The sequence below is a fragment of the Macrotis lagotis genome, chromosome 1 (genome assembly GCF_037893015.1).
Source record: "Macrotis lagotis isolate mMagLag1 chromosome 1, bilby.v1.9.chrom.fasta, whole genome shotgun sequence".
Classification (NCBI taxonomy): domain Eukaryota; kingdom Metazoa; phylum Chordata; class Mammalia; order Peramelemorphia; family Peramelidae; genus Macrotis; species Macrotis lagotis.
Window position 1 is genome coordinate 649,538,500 of NC_133658.1, and position 27,935 is coordinate 649,566,434.

General features: G+C 35.1%; 1 protein-coding gene and 2 pseudogenes across 1 annotated transcript in view; 1 reads left to right on the top strand and 2 right to left on the bottom strand.

Annotated features, from left to right (window-relative positions):
- The window catches only part of LOC141507565 (von Willebrand factor A domain-containing protein 5A-like), a 156,653-nt gene that overhangs the window by 61,728 nt on the left and 66,990 nt on the right, over window positions 1-27,935 (bottom strand). The window lies entirely within an intron of this gene.
- On the bottom strand, window positions 588-25,149 carry LOC141505946 (thioredoxin-like protein 4B pseudogene; annotated as a pseudogene).
- LOC141522369 (RNA/RNP complex-1-interacting phosphatase-like) lies at window positions 25,148-27,856 on the top strand (annotated as a pseudogene).

Below are 27,935 nucleotides of genomic sequence, written 5' to 3' on the forward strand. Positions count from 1 at the left end.
ATTTATAAAGATTTCAAACCATTAAAATACTTACAAGGCTTTAAAATAAAACTTGTCAGTCATGGATGAGATTCACTTCTTCTCCCCCATGTCAGAAGAGAAGTAGGATGAAAGGGAAGCAATTATTCAAGGATCTAGTTTCATTAGGGACATATTTTTTTAAAGGACCAGGGAACTACAGGTGATTGGAAAATGAAAGTTTCTCTTTCTGTAGAGGAGAAAGTAACTCATAATTTTCATCGTAGATCTAATAAGAATAATTTAATCTGAAATTGATTTACTCCATGTCAAAGAATATCCTACATTGATTTGGGGAAAATGAAAAATTAGGTCAGTAATATTCTCCTAGTGAGAAAGGGCAAGTGGGTGGCAGTGGAGTGGGATTAGAAATTAAATCTGAAACCTAAACTGGCACTACTTAGCACAATTTACCAAATGTATGGAGACAGAAAATTAGGGGTTCAAGGTATTCTCAAATATCAATATATTTCAATATTATTCCATAATCAAGTGTTTGACATGATTCTAGAATTTCATATGAATTGAAACCTCTTCTACCCACTTCCCCTCTCTGATGTGTGATTTCCTCAGGAAAACAGGGTCACACAGCAACAGCACATTTGTTTATTGTGCTGCTTCAATTGCATTTCACTCTTTAATTTGGTTGAAGATGAAGTTTTAAATGCTTTGAAAAGATGGGCATAATCAGGAATGTTATTGAGATCAATTGGAGTTTGGATAACAAATTTTCCCCACATTGCTCTTCAGTAGATTACTTCAACCAAATCCTGTTTAGTTTTGAAACTTCCCATAAACAGTATGATCTGGAGAACCATAATCCATTTTTATATATTGCCCATTGAAGAAAAAAGACAATAGATGGAATATAATATGCCAAAATACTGAGGTAAATTGATGTTTAGTTCACATCTATCAATATATCACAGTGGTTTTATTTAAGCCATGGTAAATCTTAGTAAAGATATCACCTGCTGATAGACAGGATTCTCATCTCTTCCAAATCTGAGAATCCAAACGTTTTCTGCAGTACCTTTTATTGCCTGGTCTATTTCTTTTTTTTTTTTTTTTTTGATGCAATCTTGGGCAGCAGAAGACTAATTCTGATCTAGTACAAATGTGAATTTTCACTTCTAGATCCCAGAGTTCATCTCACTTGCCAGTACTAGCCAGGATCTGTTACCTGCTCATTATTTCTTATAGCAAAATAGTATTCAATCACAATCACATGTCACAAATTGTTCCTCAATTGATGGTCATCAATTCAATTTACAATTCCTTGTCACCAGAAAACAGCTTCTATGAATAATTTTTTATAAATAGGTTCTTTTGCTTTTAATTTTTTATTTCATCTGAGATGCAGATCTAGTAGTGGTATTGCTAAGTCAAAGGGTAAGCACAGATTTTTTTATTGTATTTTGAATTTTAGAATATTTAGAATTTTAGAATATTTCCTCCAATCTCACTTCCCTCCCCCATCCCTTACAGAGAGTAGTTTTTACATTTTTACATTTTACATTTACATTTACAGAGAGATAGTCTTTACATTGTTTCCATGCTTTACACTGATCAAAACTGAATGTGTTCAGAGAGAAATCATATCCTTAAAGAAAAAATGAAATATAAGAGGTAGTAAAATTAAATGATACCTTTTTTAAAAAAGAAAATTAAAGGTAATAGTCTTAGTCTTTGTTTAAACTCCACAATTATTTCTCTGGATACAGATAGTATTATCCATCAAAGACACTCCAAAATTGTCCCTGATTGTTGCACTGATGGAATGGACAAGTCCATCAAGGTTGATCATAACCCCCATGTTGCTCTTAGGGTGTACGATATTCTTCTGGTTCAGCTCATCTCACTCAGCATCAATTCATAAAAATCCTTCCATGCTTCTCTGAATTCCCAACCCTCCTGGTTTCTAATAGAACAATAGTGTTCCATAACATACATATACCACAGTTTGCTCAGCCATTTCCCAGTTGATGGACATCACTCAGTTTTCTATTCTTTGCCACCACAAACAAGGCTGCTATGAATAATTTTATACAAGTGATATTTTTACCCTTTTTCATGATCTCTTCAGGGTATAGACCCAGTAGTGGTATTGCTGGAACAAAGGGTATGTATATTTTTGTTACCCTTTAGGCATAATTCCAAATTCCTCTCCAGAGAGGTTGGGTGAATTCACAGCTCCACCAGCAATGTATTAGTGTCCCAGATTTCTCACTTCCCTTCCAACATTGATCATTGTCCTTTCTGTTCATATTGGCCAGTCTGAGAAGTGTGAGGTGGTACCTCAGAGATGCTTTAATTTGCATTTATCTAATAGGTAATGTTTAGAGCAATTTTTCATATGACTATGGATGGCTTTGATTTCCTCATATGTAAATTACCTCTGCATATCCTTTGAACATTTGTCATTTGGGGAACAGCTTGTTATTTTGCAAATTTGACTCAGTTCTCTATATATTTTAGAAATGAGTTCTTTGTCAGAAATACTAGTTGTAAAAATTGTTTCCCAATTTACTACATTTCTATTGATCTTGGTTACAGTGGTTTTGTCTGTGCAAAAGTTTTTAAATTTAATATAATCAAAATTATCCAGTTTGATTTTAATGATGTTCTCCATCTTTTCCTTGGACATAAACTGCTTCCCTTTCCATAGATGTGAGAAGTAAACTATTCCTTGATCTTCTATTTGCTTATGATATTATCTTTTATGTCTATATCCTGTACCCATTTTGATCTTATCTTGGTATAGGATGTGAGATGTTGGTCTAATCCAAGTTGCTGCCATACTAACTTCCAATTTTTCCCAACAGTTTTTATCAAAGAGAGAGTTCTTGTCACAGAAGCTGGACTTTTGCGGTTTATCAAGCAGTAGATTATTATAATCATTTCCTGCTGTCTCTTTTGCACGTAATCTATTCCACTGATCCATATTTCTTAGCTAATGCCAGACTGATGATATAATTTTAGAAATGGTAGAGCTAAGCCACCTTCTTCTGCACTTTTTCCATTAAATGCCTAGATATTCTTGACTTTTTATTTCTCCATATGAATTTACTTACAATTTTTTCTAACTTGTTAAAGCAATTTTTTTGTAATTTTTATTGGTAGGGCACTTATTAAGTAGTTTAGGTAAAATTGTCATTTTTTATTATATTAGCACAACCTATCCATTAAAAGTTGATATTTGCCCAGTTATTTAAATCTGATTTTATTTGTGTGTAAAGTGTTTTGTAGTTGTTTTCATAGAATTTCTGAGTCTGCCTTGGCAGGTAGAGTCCCAAGTATTTTATATTGTCTGAAGTTATTTTGAATGGGATTTCTCTTTCTAGCTCTTTCTACTGCACCTTTTTAGTAATACTGAGAAATGCTGAGGATTCATGAGGGTTTATTTTTATCTTCTGTGAGTTTGCAAAGGATGCTAATTGTTTCTAGTAGTTTTTTAAATGATTTTTAGCATTCTCTAGGTGTACTATCATGTCATCTGTAAAGCGTGAGACTTGTTTCTTCCTACCCTAATTCCTCCAATTTCTTTTTCTTCTGTTATTGTTGAAGCTAACATTTCTAAAATAATATTGAATAGTAGTGGTGATAGCTAGCAGCCTTGTTTCTGATCTTATTGGGAATGCCTCTAGCTTGTCCCCATTGCATATGATGCTTGTTGATGGTTTCACGTAGATACTGCTTATCATTCTAAGGAACAATCCATTTATTCCTGCTCTCTCTCTAGTGTCTTTAGTAGGAATGGGTGCTATATCTTGTCAAAAGCTTTTTCAGCATCTTTTGATATAATCATATGATTTTGGAAGCCTAACAGTTTTCCTAATATTGAACCAACTCTGTATTCCTGGGATAAATCCTATTTGGTAATAGTGTATATCCTAGTGATAACTTGCTGTAATCACTTTGCTAAGATTTTATTTAAGATGTTTGCATCTATAATAATTAGGGAGATGGGTCTATAATTTTCTTTCTCTGTTTTGACTCTTCCTGGTTTAGGTATCAGCACCCTAATGGTGTCATAGAAAGAGGCAGTGTTCTGTCTTCATTTATTTTGACAAAGAATTTATATAGTATTGGAACCAATTGTTCCTTAAATGTTTGACAGAATTCATTTGTGAAACCATCTGGCCCTGGAGATTTTTTCCTTAGGGAATTCAATAATGGTTTGTTGAATTTCTTTTTCTGAGATAGGGTTATTTAGGTATTTAATTTCCTGTTCATTTAACCTGGGTAACTTTTATTTTTGTAAATAGTCATCCATTTCACTTAGATTATCAAATTTATTGGCATAGAGTTAGGCAAAATAATTCTAAGTTTTACTTTAGTTTCCTTCTCATTGGTGGTGAGTTCACCTTTTTAATTTATGATAATAGCAATTTGGTTTTCTCCATTTTTTAAAAATCAAATTTAGCAGAGGTTTATCCACTTTATTAATTTTTTCTTAAAACCAACTCTTGGTTTTATTTATTAGTTCCATAGTGTTCTTGCTTCCAATTTTATTAATTTCTCCTTCAATTCTTAGAATTTCCAAATTGATATTTAATTGGGGTTTTTAATTTTTGCTTTTGCTATTTTTTTAGTTTCATGTTTTGTTCATTGATTTCTTTTATCTTCAATTTGTTCATGTAAGCATTTAAAGATATAATATCCCCAACCTTGGCTATATTCTACAAGTTTTGGTATGTTGTGTTGTTATTGTCATTATCTATGATGAAATCACTAATTCTTCCTGTAATTTGATATTTGATCCACTCATTCTTTAAAATGAGGCTATTTAGTGTCCAGGTAGTTTTAGGTCTATCTCTCCCTAGCCCATTATTACATGTGATTTTATTTCATTATGATCCAAGAAGGATACATTCACAATTTCTTCATTTCTGCATTTGATTATTAGGTTTTTATGCCCTAGTACATAGTCAATTTTTGAGTTAAGTGCCATATACTACAGAAAAAAGTATATTCCTTTCTATCCCCATTCAACTTTCTCCAAAGGTCTATCATGTCTAAGTTTTCTGACATTCTATTTACCTCCTTAACTACCTTCTTGTTATTTTAAAGGTAGATTTATTTAAATTTGAGAGTGGGAAGTTGAGGTCTCCCACCAGTAAAGTTTTGCTGTCTATGTCTTCCTGTAACTCATTCAACTTCTTCTCTAAGAATGTGAATGCTATAGTACTTGGTGCATATGTATTTAGTATTGAAATTGCTTCATTGTCTACAGTACCTTTTAGGAGGATATAGTTTCCTTCCTTATCTCTTTTAAGGAGATCAATTTTTGCAGCTGCTTTTCTGAGATAAGGATTGCTACCTCTGCTTTTTTCCTCTTCAGCTCAATCAAAATATATTTTGCTCTAAACTTTTAGCTTTACATTGTATGTACCTGTTTCAAATGAATTTCTTGTAAGCAGATTATTGTGGTATTCTGGTTTTTAATCCCCTCTGCTATTTGCTTACATTTTAAGGGAGAGTTCATTCCATTCACATTCAAAGTTATAGTTGGTAACACTTTATTGACCTCCATGCTATCTTCCCTCTGTTTATATTTTCACTTTTTTCACTTTATCCATATTCCCCAGTATACCTTCACCTACAGTGTGTTTGCCCCCTTGTATACAACCCTCCTCCTCTTTCTTTTCCCTTTCTTTTTTGCCCCCCTTTTCCTTCTGTTAGTTCCTCTCCACCCCCCCCTTTCCTCTTTTAATACTTGAGAAGTAAGATAAGTTTCTTAACTGAGTGTGTGTATGTTAACTTTTGGTTTTATCTGATGAGAGTAAGAGTCAGGTGTTTATTACCTTCTCCTTTCTTCCCCTCTTTTGCCCTAGGTTCTTTGTACCTCTTTATATACTGTGATTTTACCACATTCAATCTCCTCCATCCTCCTTTCTTTTTATTGTCCCCTCTTTTGAGGAGATGTGGTTTTTAAATCATTCTATCAGAGTCACAGATAAGTCATGAGTTTCCATTACTTCTTGCTACGTATATTCTCTCTAATAGTTACAATTCTCAAGAGTTATGAGAGTCTTTCTCCCAGGTGGGGATTTAGCCAGTTTCATCTTATTGGATAACAGTTTTTTTCTTTACATTTTTTATACCTTTTCATGTATCTCTTGAGTTTCCTGTTTGAAGTCCAAATTTTCTTTTTGACTCTCATTTTTTCATCAAGAAAAGTTGGAAGTTTCATATTTCATTAAATGTTCATCTTTTCCGCTAGAAGAGAAAGCTCAGTTTTACTGCATTATAAGCTCCCTTGCTCTTCAGAATATTACATTCCAGACCCTTTGATCCCTTAATCTTGATGCAACCAGGTCCTGTGCAAACCTTACTATGGCTCCTTGTATCTAAATTGTTTCTTTCTGGCTGCTTGCAGTATTTTCTCTTCTGTCTGTTAGTTCTGGAATTTGGCCACAATAATCATTGGGGTTTTCATTTTAAGATCCTTTTCCAGAGGCAGTCAATGTATTCATTCAACAATTATTTTTCCCTCATGTTCCATGATGTCATCACTAAATTTTCCATCACTAAATCCTGTAATATTGAGTTCAGGCTTTTTTTTTCTTTAGTCTTTTCAGGAAACCCAATGATTCTTTTGTTTTTTTTTTACTTTTAAATTTATCAATTAATTGATTTCGAATTTTACAATTTTTCCCCTAATCTTGCTTCCCTCACCTCAGCCCCCACAGAAGGCAGTCTGTTAGTCTTTACATTGTTTCCATGTTATACATTGATCTAAGTTAAATGTGATGAGAGAGAAATCATATTCCTAAGGAAGAAAAATAAAGTACAAGAGATAGCAAAATTACATAATAAGATAACATTTTGTTTTGTTTTTTAAATTAAAGGTAATAGTCTTTGGTTCTTGTTCAAACTCCACAATCCTTTCTCTGGATACAGATGGTATTCTCCCTCTCAGATACCCCAGAATTGTGTATGATTTTTACACTGATGGAATGAGCAAGTTCATTAAGTTTGTTCATCACCCCCATGGTGCTGTTAGGGTTTACAATGTTCTTTGACTTCTATTCATCTTGTTCAGCATCAGTTAATGCAAATCTTCCCACACTTCCCTGAATTCCCATCCCATCTGGTTTCTAACATCACATACATATACCACAGTTTATTAAGTCATTCCCCAATTGATGTAAATTCACTCAATTTCTAATTCTTTATGACCACAAACAGGGCTGCTATGAATAGTTTTGTACCTGTGATGTTTTTACCCCTTTCCATAATCTCTTCAGGGTATAGACCAGTAGTGGTATTGCTGGATCAAAGGAAATGCACATTTTTGTTGCCCTTTGTAGCCCAGTGATTCTTAAGTTGTCGCTCCTGTATCTATTCTCAAGGTCACTGGTTGTGTTGATGAGGTATTTTACATTTTCTTTTATTTTTATTTTTTGGTTTTGTTTAACAAATTTTTGTTGTCTCATGAAGTCATTAATTTCCACAGATTCCATTCTTTTTTTTAAGAGAAGAATTTTCTTCATTTATCTTTTGAACTCCATTTCCAATTGATCAATTCTATTTTTCAAGACATTCTCCATTTATCCAATTGAGATTTTGAGAGAATTATTTTCTTTTTGCTTTTTTCCAATTGTATTTTCTAAGGATTTATTTTCTTGTTGAATGATGTTAATTTTCTCTTGAGTTTCTTTTACCAATTTTTCCAACTGATTTTTAACCTCCTTCCTGATATCTTCCAGGAAGTCTTTATGGGCTGGAGACCAATTCATGTTCTGCTCAGAAGTTCTAGATCTCTCTGGACTAGGATCTTGGCCTCCAAGGCAGTTTTCAGTGAGCTTTCCTTTCCACTGGCTTTTCTTCATTTTCCTAGGATCTTGTGTTGGCAGAGGGCTGGTTCACAGATCTTTGATGCTGAAAAATCCTAGAGGCATTACTCAATGAGCATAGCAACTCCAAGTGGGCCATCCAGTATGGGGGTGCTTGTTGCTTTCTCTGGCATCTGTGGCTTTTATTTGAAGCCCTCTCTCTAGGCCTCAATGGGATGTGGGGTGCAACTTTTTACTGTTATTTTTGAACAATGTGGACTGTACCCTGGGTTGAGATAGTTAATCTCCTTATTCATCTGAATAAGTTCTGCTGCCCCTACAGGAACCTGGGGTGGGGAAGGGGAGGGAATTTTTCTGTGTTTGTTCTGGGAAGAGGAATCTGCTGAAAGTATGGAGTATGAGCACATTGATGTCCAGCTGCACTCTGCACCTCATTGTGCAGCAACTCACCCTCCACCCCTTATAGGGCTCCCTAGACCGCTGCTCCCACAGCCAAAACCTCTGTGGCTTAGGTTGGGCCTCTGGCTTTACTAGTTCCCTGAAACAGATCTTGTTGGTAGATGTTCTCCTAGCTTCTTTTTCTGGGTTTTGTTGATTGAAATTCTGTTAAGATGTTTCTTTCATAGTATTTCTGAGGGAACTCCAGGAGACCTTAACACGGTGCTTGGCTTCTGTCTGCCATCTTTTGGGTAAGCATGGTCTTATAGCTGTTAGGGTATTGTTCTAAATTGCTCTACAAAATGATTGAGTCAATTCACAATTCCACAATTCCACCAACAATGCATTAATATTTCATTATTCTGTTATCATCTTTCAAAATTTTTCATTTTTTCTTTCCTATGAATCAATCTAATAGATAAAAATATAGTACAGGAGAATTTATTTTAATTTGTATTTCTCTAATCAAGAGTGAGATGGAATATTTTTCATTTGACTATAGATAGCTTTGATCATTTCATCTGAAAATTATTCATACTTTTTTGTCATTTATCAATTGGGCAATGGTACTTAGTTTTGTAAATTTGACTCAATTTTCTGACTTCTGAGGCAGAGTCAAGATGGCAGTGTGAAACTAACATGGTCCCAGAACTTTTTCCTACACAATGTAAAATGAAACCTCTACAGACAAAGCTACAAATCCCACAAAAATGAAAATACTGAAACAAGATTTCAACTATGGACATCATGGAGGATGTTCAGTAAAGATCTTTCTCTTCAGGAGAAAAGGGAAAGTAAAGCCCAGCTAGGTGGGAGAGCAGGAACTTCAGATGGAGGCCTTTAACCACAGTGCAGTCCAGTTCTGCACAACTAGACAACAGCACAGGTCCTGGCAACTAGAGAGCAAGCCAGCGTTGGGGGTGGGGTACCAACTCAAACAACCCTGGGAACACTGGGACAAAAGACAGGACTGGGTTAGGTTCAAACCACTCTGCTTTAGGTAACACCTGGATTGCATCACCACACATTAGCCAGTTATAAACCAGGGATCAGACCCCAGTCCCAGCACAAAAAACTTGGGTATATACTCCCTAAATCCTAGGAGCAGAACTCAAACAATTAAAATGAGCAAAAAAACTAAAAGAGCATTAACCATATTAAAATACTATGCAGATAGAGAAGATAAAAATACCACCTTAGAAAAAGAAAGCAGACAAATTAGCTACATGGGAAATATCAAAGGTGTCTATGATTTGGACTCAATTCCAAAACCTCATAGAACTTATAAAAGAATTTTAAAAACCAAAGAAGAGAGGAAGAAGAAAAATGATTAAAAAAATGAGAGTCATGAAGGAAAATTATGAAAAATTGACCAAAAAGACCAACTCCTTTAAAAGTGAAAATAACCAAAGAAAGTAACTCTTCAAAAATAAAATCAACTAACTGGAAAGCGAATGAAGTGAAGCAAAAAAAAAAATTAAAATTTACCAACTGAAAAATTAAACACAAAAGTTAAATGAAGAAAATAAAACCATAAAAATTAGAATTGGACAAATAGAAACCAATAAATCTATGAGATACCAATTTCCCATCAAAGTCAAAAGGCTGAAAAAATTTAAGAATATGTAAAGTACATTTTGGGAAAAACAAAATCAGTAAAATAGATACAGGAGAGATAATTTGTCTACTGGAAAGTCTAGATCAAAAAAAGCCTGGAAAATATCTTTCAGGATATTATCAAGGAAAACTGTTCTAATCTTCCAGATCAAGAAGATAAAATAGCCATTGAATAAATACCCAGAACTCTTCCAGACAAAGAACCCAGCATAAAAACTCCAAGAATTATCATAGCTAAATTCCAGAATTCTCAAATAAAGGAGAAAGTACAGCAAACAGCCAAAAAGAAGCAATTTAAATACAAAGAAATCACAATAAAGTTACACAGGATTTATCAGCTTCAATTGTGAAGGATAGGAAGACTTGGAATGTGATATTTTGGAGTGCAAAGTACCTTGGATTACAACCAAGAATTTACTACCCAGAGAAATTCAGCATATTCTGTTAGGCAAAAGATGGATGTTCAATGAAATAGAGGACTTCCAAAATTTCCTGAAAAAAAGACCAGAATTGAGCAGAGAATTTGGTCTTCAAATACAAGACTCAAGAGATGTGTAAAAAAGGTAAATGGAACAGGGAAAAAACATTTTAATTAAGAACATTAAATTGTATACAACCCTTCAAGGGAAGAGAATACTTGTAATGCTTGAGAATTGTATTTCTCTTAGGATAATTAAAGGGTTGAATATATTTGAAGAGATTGTACTTAAAGGATATGGGTTTGATTGGTTTTTGTACTTCTATTCAAGAAGATCAAAGTGACATGACTATATTTGAGACAAATTACAGACCAATATGAGCTCAGAATATTCTACCATAGGTCATGCACAAATAGTCCAAGTGAAAAAAAAAAAACTGTGGTGTTTATTCTAAGCTTAAGTGTCTCATGTTTCCTTTAAACTACTTTAATTCTGTCTTGCTCACAGAACTCAGCACCTTCTCTGATGAGGGGATCCTATGCTGGGCAGTCCTGAGCCAGTGTCTCCCATACCTTAAAATCTATTCTAAAGTTCTTAAGAGAGATCTTCAGAGTGTCCCAGTACTTAAAGGCTCTCTACTTAATTAAATCAGAAATGACTTCACTTTATTAGATACTTAGAAGTTTGTATTACCATAGGCACAGAGGGTGAGAACCAACTTAGAAGGGTTAGATATAAAGGAATTAGGAAGTGATTTTATCTTATTCCATACTTTTAAGTACCATGATTAGGGAGCTAAAAGGGGGGAGGGGAGGGGAATGTGGGAGAGAATATACCTGATTCCCTGGTTGAGGAGGGCTATTGGGCTATGGTTGGAGTACTTTAGAGATGGAGGGAGAGAGCATCCTTAGAGGGACTGGACATGAAAAGATTTTGTTTAGCTTGACACTTTGGATACAATTAGAGGGAATCTTGGACATGATACAAATGGTCCATGAACTGATTTCGCTTTGCATGACATTTTGACTCATGAGGTTTGTGTATCCATGGAGAGTACTTGAAAAGGGGATAACATATAAAGTGATTATAATTTGATATGATTCATGACTCTTAAGAAGTATTTCTAATGAGACAGAAGAGGAAAGGGTATTTAGTGACTTTGAGGTATTGCTGCTTATCACTCAATCAAGCAATCAATCAATCAACTTTTGATTGACTATACTTTGATAGCATTCTATTAGGTCAGATAAAAGGAGCATAATTTTACAAAAGGGTTAAAACAATAAAACATAAAAAGAAGGAGAAGGCTAGATATTAGTGGATAAATAACAGCAGGTAAAGAGGCACAAAGACCTATTATAGTAGAGGGAAACAAATGAGACTTTGAATACTGAATAAATCCTATTCAATAGATTTGGCCCAGAGAGGGAATAACAGATATTCCCAATTGGGTTTAAAAATCTATCCTACCCTACAGGGTAGTGGGTTGGGTGGGAGGGAAAAAAAGGGAAAGAAGGGACTGATAAAAGGGAAGGGAAAGGTGTAAGTGAAAGTAAATTGAAAGTTAAAATATAAAAGAAAAGTCAAAGGGTATAAAGAGTAGAACATTGGTAAAGAGGAATAAGAAGAGAAAAGTTCAAACTGGGAAACATAACATGGAGAGAACAAAAGAATTAGTAATCTTAACCATAAATTAGATATAAATAGTTGGAAAAATGTCAATTACTCCTGTTTAGGTTGAGTTAAAATAATAAAAATAACAATTCCATTAAAATTAAATTACTTATTCAGTGTCATATCAATCAAACTAGTAAATAACTATTTTACCAAGTTATAAAAATAGTAATAAAATTTATTTGGAGAAAAATGCAGTCAAGAATATCAAGGGAAGTAATGAAAAAAATGAAAAGGAAGGTGACCTTGCTCTACTAGATCTAAAACTAAATTATAAAGCAGCAGTCATCAAAACTGTGTGGTACTGGTTAAGAAATAGAGTAATAGACCTGTGTATCAGGTTCAAAAGAAATAGTAGTAAATGACTATAGTAATCTATTTTTTGACAATCCCCGAGACATTAGTTTCTGGGATAAGAACTCACTATTTGACAGAAAATATAGACATAGAACCAAATCTCACACCAAAGTAAGGTACAGGATTTAAAGGGCAATACCATAGAACAATTAATATATTAGGCAAAACTCATCTTCCAGATTTATGAAAAGAGGAGAGATATATGACCAAACAAGAAAAAGACTACATTATAAATTGCAAAATGAATGATTGTGATGCCATTAAATTACCAAGTTTTTGCACAGATAAAACCAATGCTGCCAAGATTAGAAGGAAAACAGCAAGCTGGCAAACAACTTTCATGAAGGTTCTGATAAAGGTTTCATTTCCATAATATATATATAGAGAGAATTGAGCCAAATTTATAAGGTTACAAGTCATTCCCCAATTTATAACTGGTCAAAATATATGACCAGACAGATTTCAAATGAAGAAATTAAAGCTATATATATAATATCATATGAAAAATACTCCAAATCATTATTGATTAGGAGGATGAAAAAACAACCATGAGATTTAAGCAACTCTCAGATTGTCTATGACAAAAAAAAACAATCAATGTTGCAAAAGTTGTGAGGCATTGATGCATTTTTGAATGAGTTGTGAACTGATCCAAACATTCTAGAGAGCAATATAGAAATATACCCAAAGAGCAATAAAACTGACCATACCCTTTGAATCAGAATTGCCAATACTAGTCCTATATTCCAGAAGACATCATAAAAAATGAAAAAAATTCCACATGTTCCAAAATATTCATAATGGCCCTTTATATAGTGGCAAACAATAGGAAATTGAGGGGATGCCTATCAATTGAGAAATGGTTCAACAAGTTATGTTATGGAGTACTATTGTTCTGTAAGAAAACATGAATGATTAAACTTCAGAGAAGCATGGAACAAGATTACAAGAGCTGATGTGGAGCAAAGGGAGCAGAACCAAGAGAATATTGTACAAATCAACAACATCATTGTCAGTTGATCAACTTTGATAAATACAGCTCCTCTCAGCAGCCCAGACTGCTAGGATAACCCAGGAAGGCCTATTAAAGATAATGCTATCCACATCCAGAGGAAGAAAAACAAAATAAACCCAAATAAAAAAAAATCCCTACAGAATCTGAAGGAACTCTGCATTTGTTTTTTTTTTAATTTCTATGTTTTTCCTTCCTGTCTCATAGTTTTCTTTCTTTTCCCCTTAATCCTAATTCTTCATTACAGAAAATGACTAATCTATAAACATGTTAGTCACAAATGTATATGTATAATGTTCACCAGACTGCTGTTGAGGGGAGGGAGGTGAGAAGGGAGGTGGAAGGAAATCATGTAATTTATAAATATGCATATAGTGGATTAATGTTGAAAAATTTTCATAATATAATTAAAAAATGAAATAAAATATCAATTAGGGAAAATAAATAAATGAATAAATTTGACTCTTTTCTATATGTTTGAGAAACAAAGGTATTTAAAAGAGAACCATGATTCAAAAAAATATTTTCCATTTTTTGGTATCTTTTACCTAACTGTGGACTCATTTTCCATGATTTTCTTGCATCACTTTCTTTTCTCTTCCCAATTTTCTCTATCTCTCTTACTTAATTTTCAAAATCCATTTTAAGCTCTTCCATGGTCTGAGACCAATTTACATTTTTTTCTTGGAGATTTTGAATGTAGGAGCATTAAAGTCATTATCTAATTCTGAGTGTTTATTTTGATTTTCCCTGCCACCATAGTAACTTTCTATGGTCAGAATTTGTTTCATTGTTTTCTCATTTTCCCCAGCTTATTACTTGACTTTTAGCTCTTTGTTAAAGTAAGGTTCTTATTCCAGTGTGGAGGGAACAGTGTCCCAAGATTCAGTGAGCTGTGTTTTGGAGATACTTCTAGGGACCTGAAAATTTTCAGTTCTTCAAAAGTGGTGTGATATCAGGAGCTCTGTGTTTACTACTCTGCTGGGCTGTGTTCTGTCTGAGTAACCACAAGCACTGACTTCTGCCCTGTAACTGTGAAGAGGGTCCTTTCTCCATCATAACTGCAAGCTGTAGTGTGCCAATGTTATTCTTCACCCTGGGACTGCCACCTAGCACTGAGACTTAGATCTAAGAATGGGCCAAAAGCACTTAGTCCTGCTTTGAGTGCTATCAAAGAGAATGCTTTGATCTCCTTCTGATCACCTAATCTAGTCTTCTGAAGTCTGTTGACTGAGAAGAAAATGCAGCCACTAGTGAGTCAGTGTATCCCAAGGCCTATTCCAGTTTTCTAGGGGTCTGGTATCTGCAGGCATGGCCTGCACTGGCCTGTGCTCCTCTTTTTCCCTGGCGCAATAGACTTTTCCTGCTGACCTTCTTAGCTGTCTTTGGTATCTGTGGGCTAAGGGGTCTGGAAACTACTGCAGATGTCCCTTAATCTGTCACCCCAAGACATGCTACTGGTTTGCTGGTACCCAGGCTGCACTGGTGTGACCTGTACTACTTTCTCACCTGATGCAAAGGATTTTCTTGCCTTCCTTCTAAGCTGTCTTGGACAGGACAATTGTTTCACTCTATTTTTTTTTCCTGTTTCACTAGAATTTGTTTAGAATCCTTATTTTTAAAGTATTTGCAGAGATTAGGGGATAGAATTCAGTTGAGTCCCTGCCTTTACCATCTTAACTCTGACTACAGATGCTATATATTTTAAAATAAAAGCATACAGGTGGATTTTGATAGAACAAGAAATCTTAAAGAGCCTCATTCCCAATATCTCCCTAAAAATTAGCAAGAAACAAAAGCAAACTGAAAAATTATAAATTTGCAAATGGAATCTTCAAATGAATGTTGCCTTACAGAAAAGCAAACAAATAAAAGAGAAAGTGGAAAAAAGAAAATTATATAGTTCATAAATATGTCTATACATATGGATGAATTTTGGAAAAGTTTCATAACATTGAAAAATATCAATTATTAAAAAATGTTGAGACTGATGGAATAAACAATCATAAAGAGTTTCATTCCACAATATCTAAACATTAGCATGAAATAAAAGCAAACAGGGAAAAATTACAAAGAAACTCACAAATGAAATACTTAAATGAATGTTGCCTTATAGAAAACCAGACAAATGAGAAAGTAGGGGAAAAAATCTTTCAAGATAAACAAATACCATGGACAAAAATAAATCAGCAAGAATATACTCTGACCACATAGAAAGTGTTTCCATAAGTCAAGCTGAAATTATCATAAATTATAGGCCCAGTGAGAAGAATTAACATAGCATTGAAAGATGCTGCTATAATTAAAAATGGAATAAAGAAAAACAATAACGAGTCTCAACATTTTTTCCAATTCATATTTTATTTTTCATTTTTTATGAAAGTTTTTCAACATTCATCCATATGCAGAGGCACATTTATAAGTTACATAGTTTCTTTCTACCTTCCCGTCCCACCCCCTCCCCTCAAGAGCAAACACTATGGTGAACCTTATACATATATATTTATATTTAAAATGTTTACTAATCAACCATTTTCTGTATGAAGAAGTAGGATGAAGGAAAATGAAAGAAAACCATGAGATAGGAAGAAAAAAATATAAGAGAAATTTTATTTTTTTATTTTTATTTTTTAGGTTTTTGCAAGACAATGGGGTTAAGTGGCTTGCCCAAGGCCACACAGCTAGGTAATTATTAAGTGTCTAAAGTCAAATTTGAACTCAGGTGCTCCTGACTTCAGGGCTGGTGCTCTATCCACTGTGCCACCTAGCTGCCCTGAAAAATTTTTAAAAAGTGAATGTAGCATTCATTCAGTTTCTGTAGTTTGCTGCTTTTTTTTGTTTTGCTTTTCATCCTCTGGATGTAGATAGCATTATCCTTAATGGGTCCCCAGGGTTGTCCTAGTGCTCTTCTGGACTGCAGAGAGGAGCTGAATGCATCAAAGTTGAACTGACAATGGTGTTAATTTGTGCAATATTCTCTTGGTTCTGCTCCCTTTGCTCCACATCACTTTTTGTAATCTTGTTCCATGCTTCTCTAGAGTATCTAAGATTCTTGATTTCTTATAGAACAATAGTACTACATAACATACATATATCATAAATTGTTGAGTCATTCCTCAATTGATTGGCATTCTCTCAATTTCCTACTGTTTGCCACTAAACAACAGCTGCTATGAATATTTTGGAACATGTGGCACTTTTCCTATCTTTTATGATTTTTTTTGAATATAGGCCTAGTATATTGGTGTTTAGGTTGTGCAGTGGATACAGCACTGGCCTTGGAGTCATGAGGATGGAGGGTTGAATTCAGCCTCAGACACTTGATACTCATTAGTTGTGTGACCTTGGGCAAGTCACTTAACCCTGACTGCCTTGCATCCAGGGTCATCTCCAGTCATTCTGATTCATATCTGTCTATTGCACATAGATGACTGTGGAGGAGAAAGTGGGTCTGGTGACTTAGCTTTGCATCCCCCTCACACAAATACAAATCAAGTGCTGGTATGGTATAACCTCTCTTTTTTTTTTGCAAGGCAATGGGGTTAAGTGGCTTGCCAAAGGCCACACAGCTAGGTAATTATCAAGTGTCTGAAACCGAATTTGAACCCACGTATTTCTGACTCTAAGGCCGGTGCTTTATCCACTGTGCCACCTAGCCACCCTGTTATAACCTCTCTGATGATATGGCCTTCTTTGAAAATGAAAGACAAAAATCAGGCCTAGTTTTGGTTTTTCTGATTCAAAGGGTATGATCAGTTTTATTACTCTTTGGGGCACAGTTCCATTTTGCTCTCCAGAATGGTTGGATCAGTTCACAGTTCCACCAACATTGCATCAATGTCCAAATCCTCCCACAACTTCTCCAACATTGATTGTTTTCTTTTTCCTTTTTGTCATCTTATTCAATCTGATAGAGATGAGGAGGTACCTCATAGTTGCTTTAATTTGCATTTCTCTAATCAGAAAGGATTAGGAACATTTATCATAAGATTTATATATATATATATGTATATATATATATATATATATTTGTACATATAAATATACAGAGAGAGAGAGCACTTTAATTTCTTTGTTTGAAAACTTCCTCATAGCCTTTGACTATCAATTGGGGAAATTACTTGTAACCCTATATATTTGATTCAATTTTTCTATATATTTTAGAAATGAGCCCTTTATCAGAACCTCAGCTTTCCCAGGTTTCTGTTTTCATTCTATTCTTGGCAGCATCGACTTTATTAGTACAAAACCTTTTTAATTTAATATAGTTAAAAACATCCATTTTGCAATTTAAATTTTCTATATTTCTTGTTCGATCATAAATTTCTGCCCTTCCCATAGGTCTGACAGAATATTTCTTGTTCTATTAATTATTCTATGTTATTGCCCTTTATGTTTAAATCCAAAATCCATTTAGACTTTATTTTAGTATATGTTGTGAAATGTGGTCTATGCCTAATTTTTGCCATACTATTTTCCAATTTTCCCAAGAATTTTTGCCAAATAGTGAGTTCATATCCCAGAAACTAATATTTTTGGATTTGTCAAACTATGTTACTATAGACATTTACTGTTGTTTCTTTTGTACCTATACTAATTCACTGATCTATTACTGTGTTTCTTAATCAGTGCAAGAAAATTTTGATAACGGCTGCTTTATAGTATAGTTTTAGATCAGGTAGAACAAGTTCACTTTCCTTTACATTTTTTTCATCATTTTCCTTCATATTCCTGACCTTTTGTTGCTCCAGATGAACTTTGTTATTACTTTTATAGCTCAGTAAAATAGTTATTTTGTAGTCTTATTTTTATGGCATCAGATAAGTAATTTAATTTGGGTAGAATTATCATTTTTATTATATTTATTATATTATCTCAACTTACCATAAGCAATAGACATGTTACCATTTGCTTAGATTTGACTTTATTTGTGTCAAAAGTGCTGTAAAATTATGTTCATATAATTTCTGGTTTTTGCCTTGGGAGGTAGTTTCTCTATTTATCTCTTACTCTTGGGCTTTGTTGTTCAAATATAGAAATACTTATGATTTTGTGGGTTTATTTTATATCATGCTACTTAGCTGAATTTGTTAATAGTTTCAAGTAATTTTTTAAAGTTCATTTTCTTGGGTTCTCATCTGCAAAGAATGAAAGTTTTGCTTCCTTGTTAGCAGTTTTAATTCTATAAGATTTTTCTTCTCTTATTGCTAAAACTAACATTTCTATGTAAATATTTTATTTATTTTTCCAACTATATAGAATGGTAGTTTTATCATTCATTTTTTTGTAACAGTTTTACAATTTTTCTCCCTTCCCCTACCCCTGACAAAAAAACAGTGTGATAAATATTTTTAATTTACAATGATATTAAACCCTAATTGAAATTAAACATATTGTGAGAGAAGAATCAGATCCCAGAGAAAGAATGAAAACATTAGAAATAACAAAATTACATAATACATAAGAAAACTTTTAAAAATTAAAAATAATAAGCTTTGGTTTTCATTTAAACTCCACAGTTCCTTCTCTGATATGGATGATATTTTCCATTACAAATCCCTTAAAATAGTCTTTGATTATTGTGCTGAAATGATCAAGAACATCAAGGTTGATTATCACCCCATGTTGTCGTTAATGTGTATGATGTTATTCTGGTACTACACATTCACTTATCATCGATTCATGAAAATCTTTCCAGGCTTTTCTGAAATCACATTCCTCATGATTTCTTATAGAACAATAATGTTCCATCACATACATTTGCCATAATTTGTTCAGCCATTCCCAAAATGATGGCCATTCCCTCAATTTCCAGTTCTTTGCCATTACAAAAAGAGCTGCTTTCAATGTTTTTGTATATGTGGGATTTTTATCCTTCTTCATGATTTATTCAGGATAAAGAACCAGTAATAGAATTGCTAGATGAAAGGGTATGTACATTTTTATTGCCCTTTGGGCATAATTCCAAATTGTAAAGCTAACATTTCTAATACTATTTTGAATAGTAGTGATGATAATGTACATCCTTTTCCCACCCTTGAGTCTCAACATTTGAGCATTATTCATAGAATATCTAAATAAAGATGCAATAAACTTCACAAATCTCTATTTTATTAGAAATGCTTTAAGAAAGGAGAATGGCAGCAATTAGCCAATATACCAAAATTTATGAGATGAGACTAAAGCAGGAAAAATTTATTTCTCCAAATTCCTATATCAGTAAAACACATAAAGGTCAAATTGATAGACTGGGCATGCAACTAAAAAAAAAATTAGAATGTATCAATAATTTTCAATTGAACACCAAACTGGAAATTCTGAAAATCAATGATGAGATTAAGAAAATCAAAAGAAAAATATTGAAGTATTAAATAAAACTAGGTATAGATTTTATGAAAAAAAATCAATAAGAGGTTAGCCACTGGTTATTTTGTATTAAAAAAAAGAAAATCCAAAAATCCAGTGTCAAAAATGAAAAGGGAAAATCACCATTCCATGAAGAAGAAATTAAAGCTATCATTAGGAAATATTTTGCCCAATTTTATGCAAATAAATCTGATAATCTGAACAAAAATCAATAAATATTTATGGAAATATAAATTTTCCAGATTAACAGAAAAGAAAGTAGAATACCTAGATAATTCTATCAAAAAAATTGAACAAGCCGATGAACTAAATGCCTGGGAAAAAATTTTGAAGACCAAATGAAATTAAAATTGAATTCTACCAAACATTTAAAGGACAATTAATTCCAATTCTATCTAAATAATTTTTAAAATAGACAAAGAAGAATTCTATCAAATTCCTTTCGTGACACAAATATGGTGCTGATACTTAAACCAGAAACAACTAAAAAAGAAAAAGTTAAAGACCAATTCCCCTACTGAATATTGAAGCAATTTAAAAAAATAAAATATAAAAGCTATATCATTTTAATTAGAAATAAAATTATAGCAGTATATCACAAGGATAAACCATTATGACCAACTGGAATTTATACCAACTGGACGGTTGGTTCAATATTAGAAAAATTGAAAAAAAGTTTACCATATCAATAGTAAAAAAACAGAAATCATATGATTAGCTCAATGGATGCCGAAAAAGCTTTTGGCAAAGCACAGCACCCATTCCTATTGAAGACACTAGAGAGAACAGAAATAAATGGAACTTATCTTAAAATGATAGGCAATAACTATCTAAAAACAATCAAGAAACATTACAATGGGGTTTGGCTATAGGCCTTACTAAAAGAATCAGGGATAAAGTATTGATGCCTATTATCACCAGTATTACTCAGTATAGTACTTGAAGTGTTAGCTATAGCAGTCAAAGGAATTAGAATAGCCAATGAGGAAATAAAACCACTCTTTGCAGATGATATGATGGTATACTTAGAAAATCCCAAAGAATCAACTAAAAAAACTATTTAAAATAATTTGCAACTTTAGTAAAGTTGCAGGATAAAATAATCCCCCCAAATCATTTGCATTTATATATGTAACCAACTAGGTCCACTAAGAAGAGATTGAGAAATTGCTTTTAAAATAATCGTAAACGATATAATATGTATGATAATCTACCTGACGGGACAAACTCAGGAACTATATGAACACAGTAATAAAGCACTTTTCACACAGATTAAGAACTAAAGTGCAAAAATATCAATTGTTTGAGACTTCAGTCAAGATGACAGAGAGAAACCATGCGCTGCTTTAAACTCTCTTGGCTTTCCCTCAGAACTGACATGAACCAAGCTTCCTAACAGATTTTGGATTGACAGAACCCACAAAAGAGCAAAGCGGAGCATTTTCCAGCAAGGTCAAACATGGGGCGGGGGGAACACTGAAGTCCCAGAGCACCAGTGACAGAATGAGGCAGGGGACTTACCTGAGCAGAGGTGGGAATAGAAACCTTGGCTGTGAGCACTGTTGGGTGACCTAGGAGAGCTCCAGGGTATTGCCCAGGATACCTTTGCAACCAGGTTGTCTGGTCTGGATGGGGTGAGCCACTAGCGTTCCCAAAGGAGCCCCTAGTCTTCCCAGTGGAGCCAACTTTCCTGCAGAAGGGACTGATATTCTCCAATACAAATAAAGTAACTGCCTCAGGAGTCTAGCTATTGGGATAAAAACTCTCTCTTTGATAAAAACTACTGGGAAAATTGGAAGTTAGTATGGAAGAAACTTGGATTAGACCAACACCTCACACCCTTTACCAAGATAAGATCCAAATCTTTACAGGATTTAGACATAAAAAACAATACTATAAGCAAATTAGAAGATCAAGGACTAGTTTACCTAACAGATCTATGGAAAGGGGATCAGTTTATGATTAAGGAAGAGATGGAGAACATCACCAAAAACAAACTAGATGATTTCAATTACATTAAATTAAAAAGCTTTTGCACAGATAAAATCACTGTAACCAAGATCAAAAGAAATGTAGTAAATTGGGAAACAATCTTCACAACTAATGATTCTGACAAAGGACCCATTTCTAAAATATACAGAGAACTGAGTAATATTTTTAAAAGAAAAAGCCATTCCCCAATTGACAAATGGTCAAAGGATATGCAAAGGAAATTTACAGATGAGAACAAAGCAATCCATAGCCATATGAAAAATTGCTCTAAATCATTAATTATTAGAGAAATGCAAATCAAAGCTTCTCTGAGGTACCACCTCACACCTCACTTTTCAGACAGGCCAGTATGACCAGAAAGGATAATGATCATTGTTGGAAGGGTTGTGGGAAATCTGAGACACTATTATACTGTTGGTGGAGCAGTGAACTCATCCAACCTTTCTGGAGAGAAATTTGGAACTATGCCCAAAGGGCAACAAAAATGTGCATACCCTTTGACGCAGCAATACCACTACTAGGTCTATATCTTGAAGAGATGATGAAAAAAAGTAAAAACATCACTTGTACAAAAATATTCATAGCAGCCTTGTTTGTGGTGGCAAAGAATTGGAAATCAAGTAATTGTCTTTCACTTGGGGAATGGCTTAGCAAACTGTGGTATATGTATGTGATGGAACACTATTGTTCTATTAGAAACCAGGAGGGATTTGCATGAACTGATGCTGAGTGAGATGAGCAGAACCAGAAAAACACTGTACACCCTATCAGCAACATGGGGCTGTTGCTCAACCTTGATGGACTTGCTCATTCCATCAGTGCAACAACCAGGGACAGTTTTGGACTGTCTGCAATGGAGAATACCATCTGTATCCAGATAAAGAGCCATGGAGTTTGAACAAATTTCAAGGACTATTTCCTTTAATTTAGGAAAAAAAACCCAGATATTTTATTGTCTGAAAAAATACATTTGGGCAAATAGAAAAATACCTTTAAAAATAGAATTAACCAAATGGAAAAGGAGATGCAAAACCTGAATGCAGAATATTCCTTTCTGAGAAATAACTTGGGATATGTGGAACTAATGATTTCATGAGACATCAAAAGTCTGTTAAACAAAATTTAAAAAAAAATGAAAAATAGAAGAATGTGCAAAATACCTTATTGACAAAACAACTGATCTGGAGAAAGGATTCAAGAGTGACAATTTAAGTAGTCATAGGACTATTTTAAAACCTTGATCAAAATAAAAGTCTGGACTTCATATTTCAGGATATAGTTAAGGAGAACTGCCCTGATATCCTGAAACCAGAGGGCAAAATAGTCATCAAAAGAATCAATAGATCACCTTCTGAAAGGAATCCCCAAATGAAGACAGCAAGGAAAATTGTGATCAAACTCCAGAATTATGATATCAAGATGAAAACCATGTATGAAGACAGAAAGAAGCAATTCAAATATCAGGAGCTACAATCAGGATTATATAGGACCAGGCTGCATCAACATTAAGTGATTGAAGGTCCTGGAATATGATATTCTAGAGAGCAAGGGAGCTTGGATTACAACCAAGAATCCACTATCCAGCAAAACTGAGCCTTCTCTTTCTGGAGAAAAGATGGCCATATAATGAAATGGATGACTTTCCCACTTTCCTGATGAAAAGATCAGAGCTAAATAGAAAATTTGAGTTTCAAACAGGAGATACCAGAGATACATGAAAAGGTAAACAGGGAAAAAGGAAAAAAAACTGTTATTCAATAAGATCAAACTTCTTACATGCCCACCTGGGAGGAAGATTGTCATAACTCTTGAGAATTGTAACTCTGTTGGAGGAAATATATTTAGGGTAAAGATATGGACTTTTATGGCCTGTCTATGACTTTGAGGGAATTATTTAAAAACAAAATATTTCATTAGTAAAGGTGGGGATTGTAAAGAGACAGGAGGAAAGGGAGGTTAAATGGAGTAAATTAAATCATATGAAGAGGTGTAAATGACCTATTTCAATAGAGGGAAAGAAGGAAGAAGATGAAAGTCCCCTGAATCTTACTCTCATCGGATTTGGCTCAAAGAAGGATTCACACACACACACACACACACACACACACACACACACACACACACACACACACACAGAATAAGCTGAATTTAAATTTTTCTTTTTTTATCATGAGGTAAAGCCAAAATAGCAGTGTGAAGGCAGGAGTTCTCAGAAGCTCTTTCCCCAAAACTCCATGATGCTAACTGAATTCTAGAGGGGCAGAACCCACAGAAAGACAATTATTTAACAAAGTGTTAGATTTCCAGCCAAAGACAACTTGGTAGATCCACAGGAAAGGTGCATTGCACTGGAACTTGGAAAGAGCTGCAATGCAACCACTGAACTGGAGTAAAACAACTCCACTCTTCTAGGAATAGCCTGGGGGCTGCTGGGTCTGTGGCAGTAGGAGGCGTTTCCAGTCCTCTTGGCCTGGGTAACACCACCAGTAAGTTGGAGAAACAGTGGGAGAACTCTGCTGTACCAGAGTGAGTGGAGCCCAGTACAGCTTAGGTCTCAGTGCAGCCCTGCAGAAGTCTCTGTGCTATCCCTGGGATACTCAGACACAGGGCCCAGTGTGGGACCCCATATTACCACAGAGGAGTGCTTGTGGTCATACATAGACCAGAACACAAACCAGAAGAGCAGTCAGACCCTCTCAGAATACACTGGAGGAATTAAGGTCCCTGGGAAATATGTTCCCAGGTCATAGGCTATAGAAATGAGCAAACAGCAGAAAAAAAATCTGACTACAGAAAATTACTTTAGTCCTATGGGAGATCAAAATATACAACCAGAAGGTGAGAAAATCAAAGCTTTTGTATACAAAGCCTCCAAGAAAAATTGGTATTGCTTTCAGGCTATGGATGAGCTCAGAAAACATTTTGAAAAGCAAGTAAGGGAGGTAGAGCAAAAATTGGAAAGATAAATTAGAGTGATGCATGAAAATCATGAAAAACTAGTTAGCAACTTGGTAAAAGAGATACAAAAAAACAACGAAGAAAATAGCATGTTAAAACCAGTTTAGGTCAAATGGAAAAAATTACTCCATAAGGTTAATGAGGAAAAGGATGCTTTAAAAAGTTGAATTGGTTAGCTGGAAAGGAGATTATAAAAAGCTCTCTGAAGTAAATAACTTCTTCAAATGTAGAATGGAACTAAGGGGAACTGATGACTTTATGAGAAATCAAGAAACAATAAAACAAAACCAAAAGAATAAAAACTAGAAGAAAATGTGAAATATCTCATTGGAAAAACAACTGACCTAGAAATTAGTTCCAGGAAAGATAATCTGGGGGCACGCAGGCACAGGCGGGGCGGCCGGGCCAAGGCCAGAGGCGCGGGGACCAGGCGGGCGCGGGTCCCGGAGCTGAGGTGGTGGCACCGGCTGGGCTGCGGGCGGTGGCGGGGCCTCATGAGCCGGTGGCAGCAGGCACGGGGTGGCTGGGGGTGGGGCCCGGAGCCCCGGGGCGGGGTGGTGGCAGCGGCGGCCGGGGAAGGGCGCAAACCACCTCCTAGACAGGTGGAAAGACTACCTCCCAGTGGGACAGTGGATGATCGGGATGCGTTTCATTGCTTTTAAAGTTCCTTTAAAATAGAGTTTTGAAGAAAAACTTGCCCCAGAAGAACGCTTTTCCCCTTTGGATCTTGTTAACAAAATACGAGAGCAGAATGAAGAGATTGGCTTGATCATCGATTTAACATACACTCAACGCCTTTATAAACCAGAGGAGTTGCCAGAGGCTCTTCCTTATTTAAAGATTTTTACTGTTGGACACCAGGTGCCTGATGATGACACAATTTTTAAATTCAAATGTGCAGTGATCAAATTCTTGAAAGAAAACCAAGATAATGACAAATTGATTAGAGTCCACTGTACACATGGTTTAAACAGAACAGGATATCTTGTTTGCCGGTATTTTATTGATGTTGAAGGCATGAGACCGAATGATGCGATAGAATTGTTTAATAGATGTTGAGGACATGCTATAGAAAGGCAGAATTACATTGATGATCTCCGGCATGGACCAATTAGAAAGAATGGTGGTTCTTTAAGGCCAGACCATTTTGAAGAATCATCATTTATCAAGAGGAGAAACTTTTACAACACCCATGAAATTGACTATCATGGCCAGAGACGGACCTTTCATTGGTCTCGAGACTTCCGCCCCCAGCCCCAAGATGACTTCCACTACCAGGCCCATGAGTTCCACTCTCAACCCAGAGACTTTCGATCCCATCGGCAAGAGTTCCACTCACAGACCCGAGATTTCTACCAGTCATCCAGGAAAAACCAACAGAGACGGAATTATTCTTACCAAAATGTGGGAAGCCATCCCCCTTTGCCTCCTCGAGGCCCACCTAGAGAGGACTATTCTCAGAGCAGATAAACTTGGAATCTAAAACCCAACTATAATCTGCCTCCTTGGAACAAAAGACAGAAACTTAACAGTTATAATGGACCATATTTTCCAGACCAATGGGGAACAGATAGACAGTCACAGATATGTAGAAATCAAATGGAAGAAAATAATTGGCACGATGTTTAGACAGGCCAAATCAAGGGAAGATCGCCATCTGTTTTACTGCTTTCCCAGGTAAGTTTAGGGAGAAATTATAATTTTTTTTACCACTTTGCTAATGGGGTTGAAGTGTATTTGAGACGGTGAAATTTTTTAAATCCCATGTCATACCTGAAATTTTTAAGACAATATGGCATTTTAGATTTTTGGCCAATGAGCCTCCACTGCAGATTACCAAAAATTAACTTGCATATCTAGATTTACCAGTTAAACTTTTTTATTGTTTTATTATTTTGGTAACATTTTTAAGTGGTCTTTATTATGTTTACTTATTGATCCATTGTCATTAACACCATTTTTTTTATTGTGTTCAGAATTCAGCTTTACAGCCTTGCTAGGAGACAATCTCTTTAGGGTTAGACCTGTCATGGCTTCTGAGAATGGCCGCTCTGGGATGATGCCCAAGCACCAGGCTTAAGTCCCAAGTCAACAAGTCCCAAAGTGAGAGTTGATCAGTTTACCCAGAGATATTCAAGCTAGCCACATCTCTTAGTAAAAGAGCAAAATGAACAAAATTTCCAGTTTAAAGGAAAAAATAGACTTCTTAACATAATTGACATCTGCCATCAGCCCCAGGACAGCAATGTGGCACTGTGAATAGAGTGCATTGGTCTTGTCGTCAAGAATCCAGATATAGCACTTAATAGTTTGTGTGACCTTGGCAATCACCTCATTTCCATAGGCCTTGGTTTCCTCATCTTTAAAATGAGGGAGTTGGAATCAGTGACTTTTACAGACCCCATGAACCTAGTGGGTCATCCTACACGAGTAATAAAATTATAAATCATAAGATTATTTGTCGGAGAGAAAAAATCAGAAAGGGATACTGGAGATTGCCAAAAGAATATTCCTGTCAAACTTAGTCTAGTGCCCTTCTCCACTCCAGGAATATCCCACCCAGTGGCAGCAGCTTTTCTTTCGGTTTCTCTCCTCTTTCCGTGTTCTTAATCAGTCATCTCAAACTTAGGTGGTCCTAGAACTGCCAAGATTAGAGCTGATCTTTCATTCCATTCATTTGATAGCTTCAGGATAAAATTTAAAGAAGGCTCTAACCTCATCAGTAGCTTATCTTCCCATTTCTATCCTTAAGCAAATTGCTTCTAGGGAGACTTGGGAACTAATAATAAGCCTGTGCATTTGAGAGGAACACTCTTGGATCCTAGGCTTGAATCACACAATACTGTGGGCCCTTGGGCTAGTCAAAGGATACTAGACAGAGAGAAAGGTCCTTGGAGGCCATTTTGGATTTTTACCCATGAGAAAACAGAGACCAAGGGAGCTGAAGGGACTTGCCCCAGGACAGAAAGTAATCATCAAAGATAGGTTTTGGAAGCCAAGTCCTCTAACTCTGGAACCAGTTACTCTTCCACTGTGCCAAGCTACCTTCCACTCATTTAACTTCAAAAACTATTTGCTCCTCTGTAAAATAGGGTTAATGACAGCTGCCCGCTACCTCACAGGTGCATCATGAGGCCCAGATAGCAACTTCCTGTCTCAAGTGCTTTGTAAACTCTAAAGAGCTACATAGACTGGCAGCTGACCTGGCCACCCTCTGGTGGCTCTGGAATCACGTTGACAATCGATCGGGCTCACCTCCTGTGGTGCTTCAAGCTTTACAGA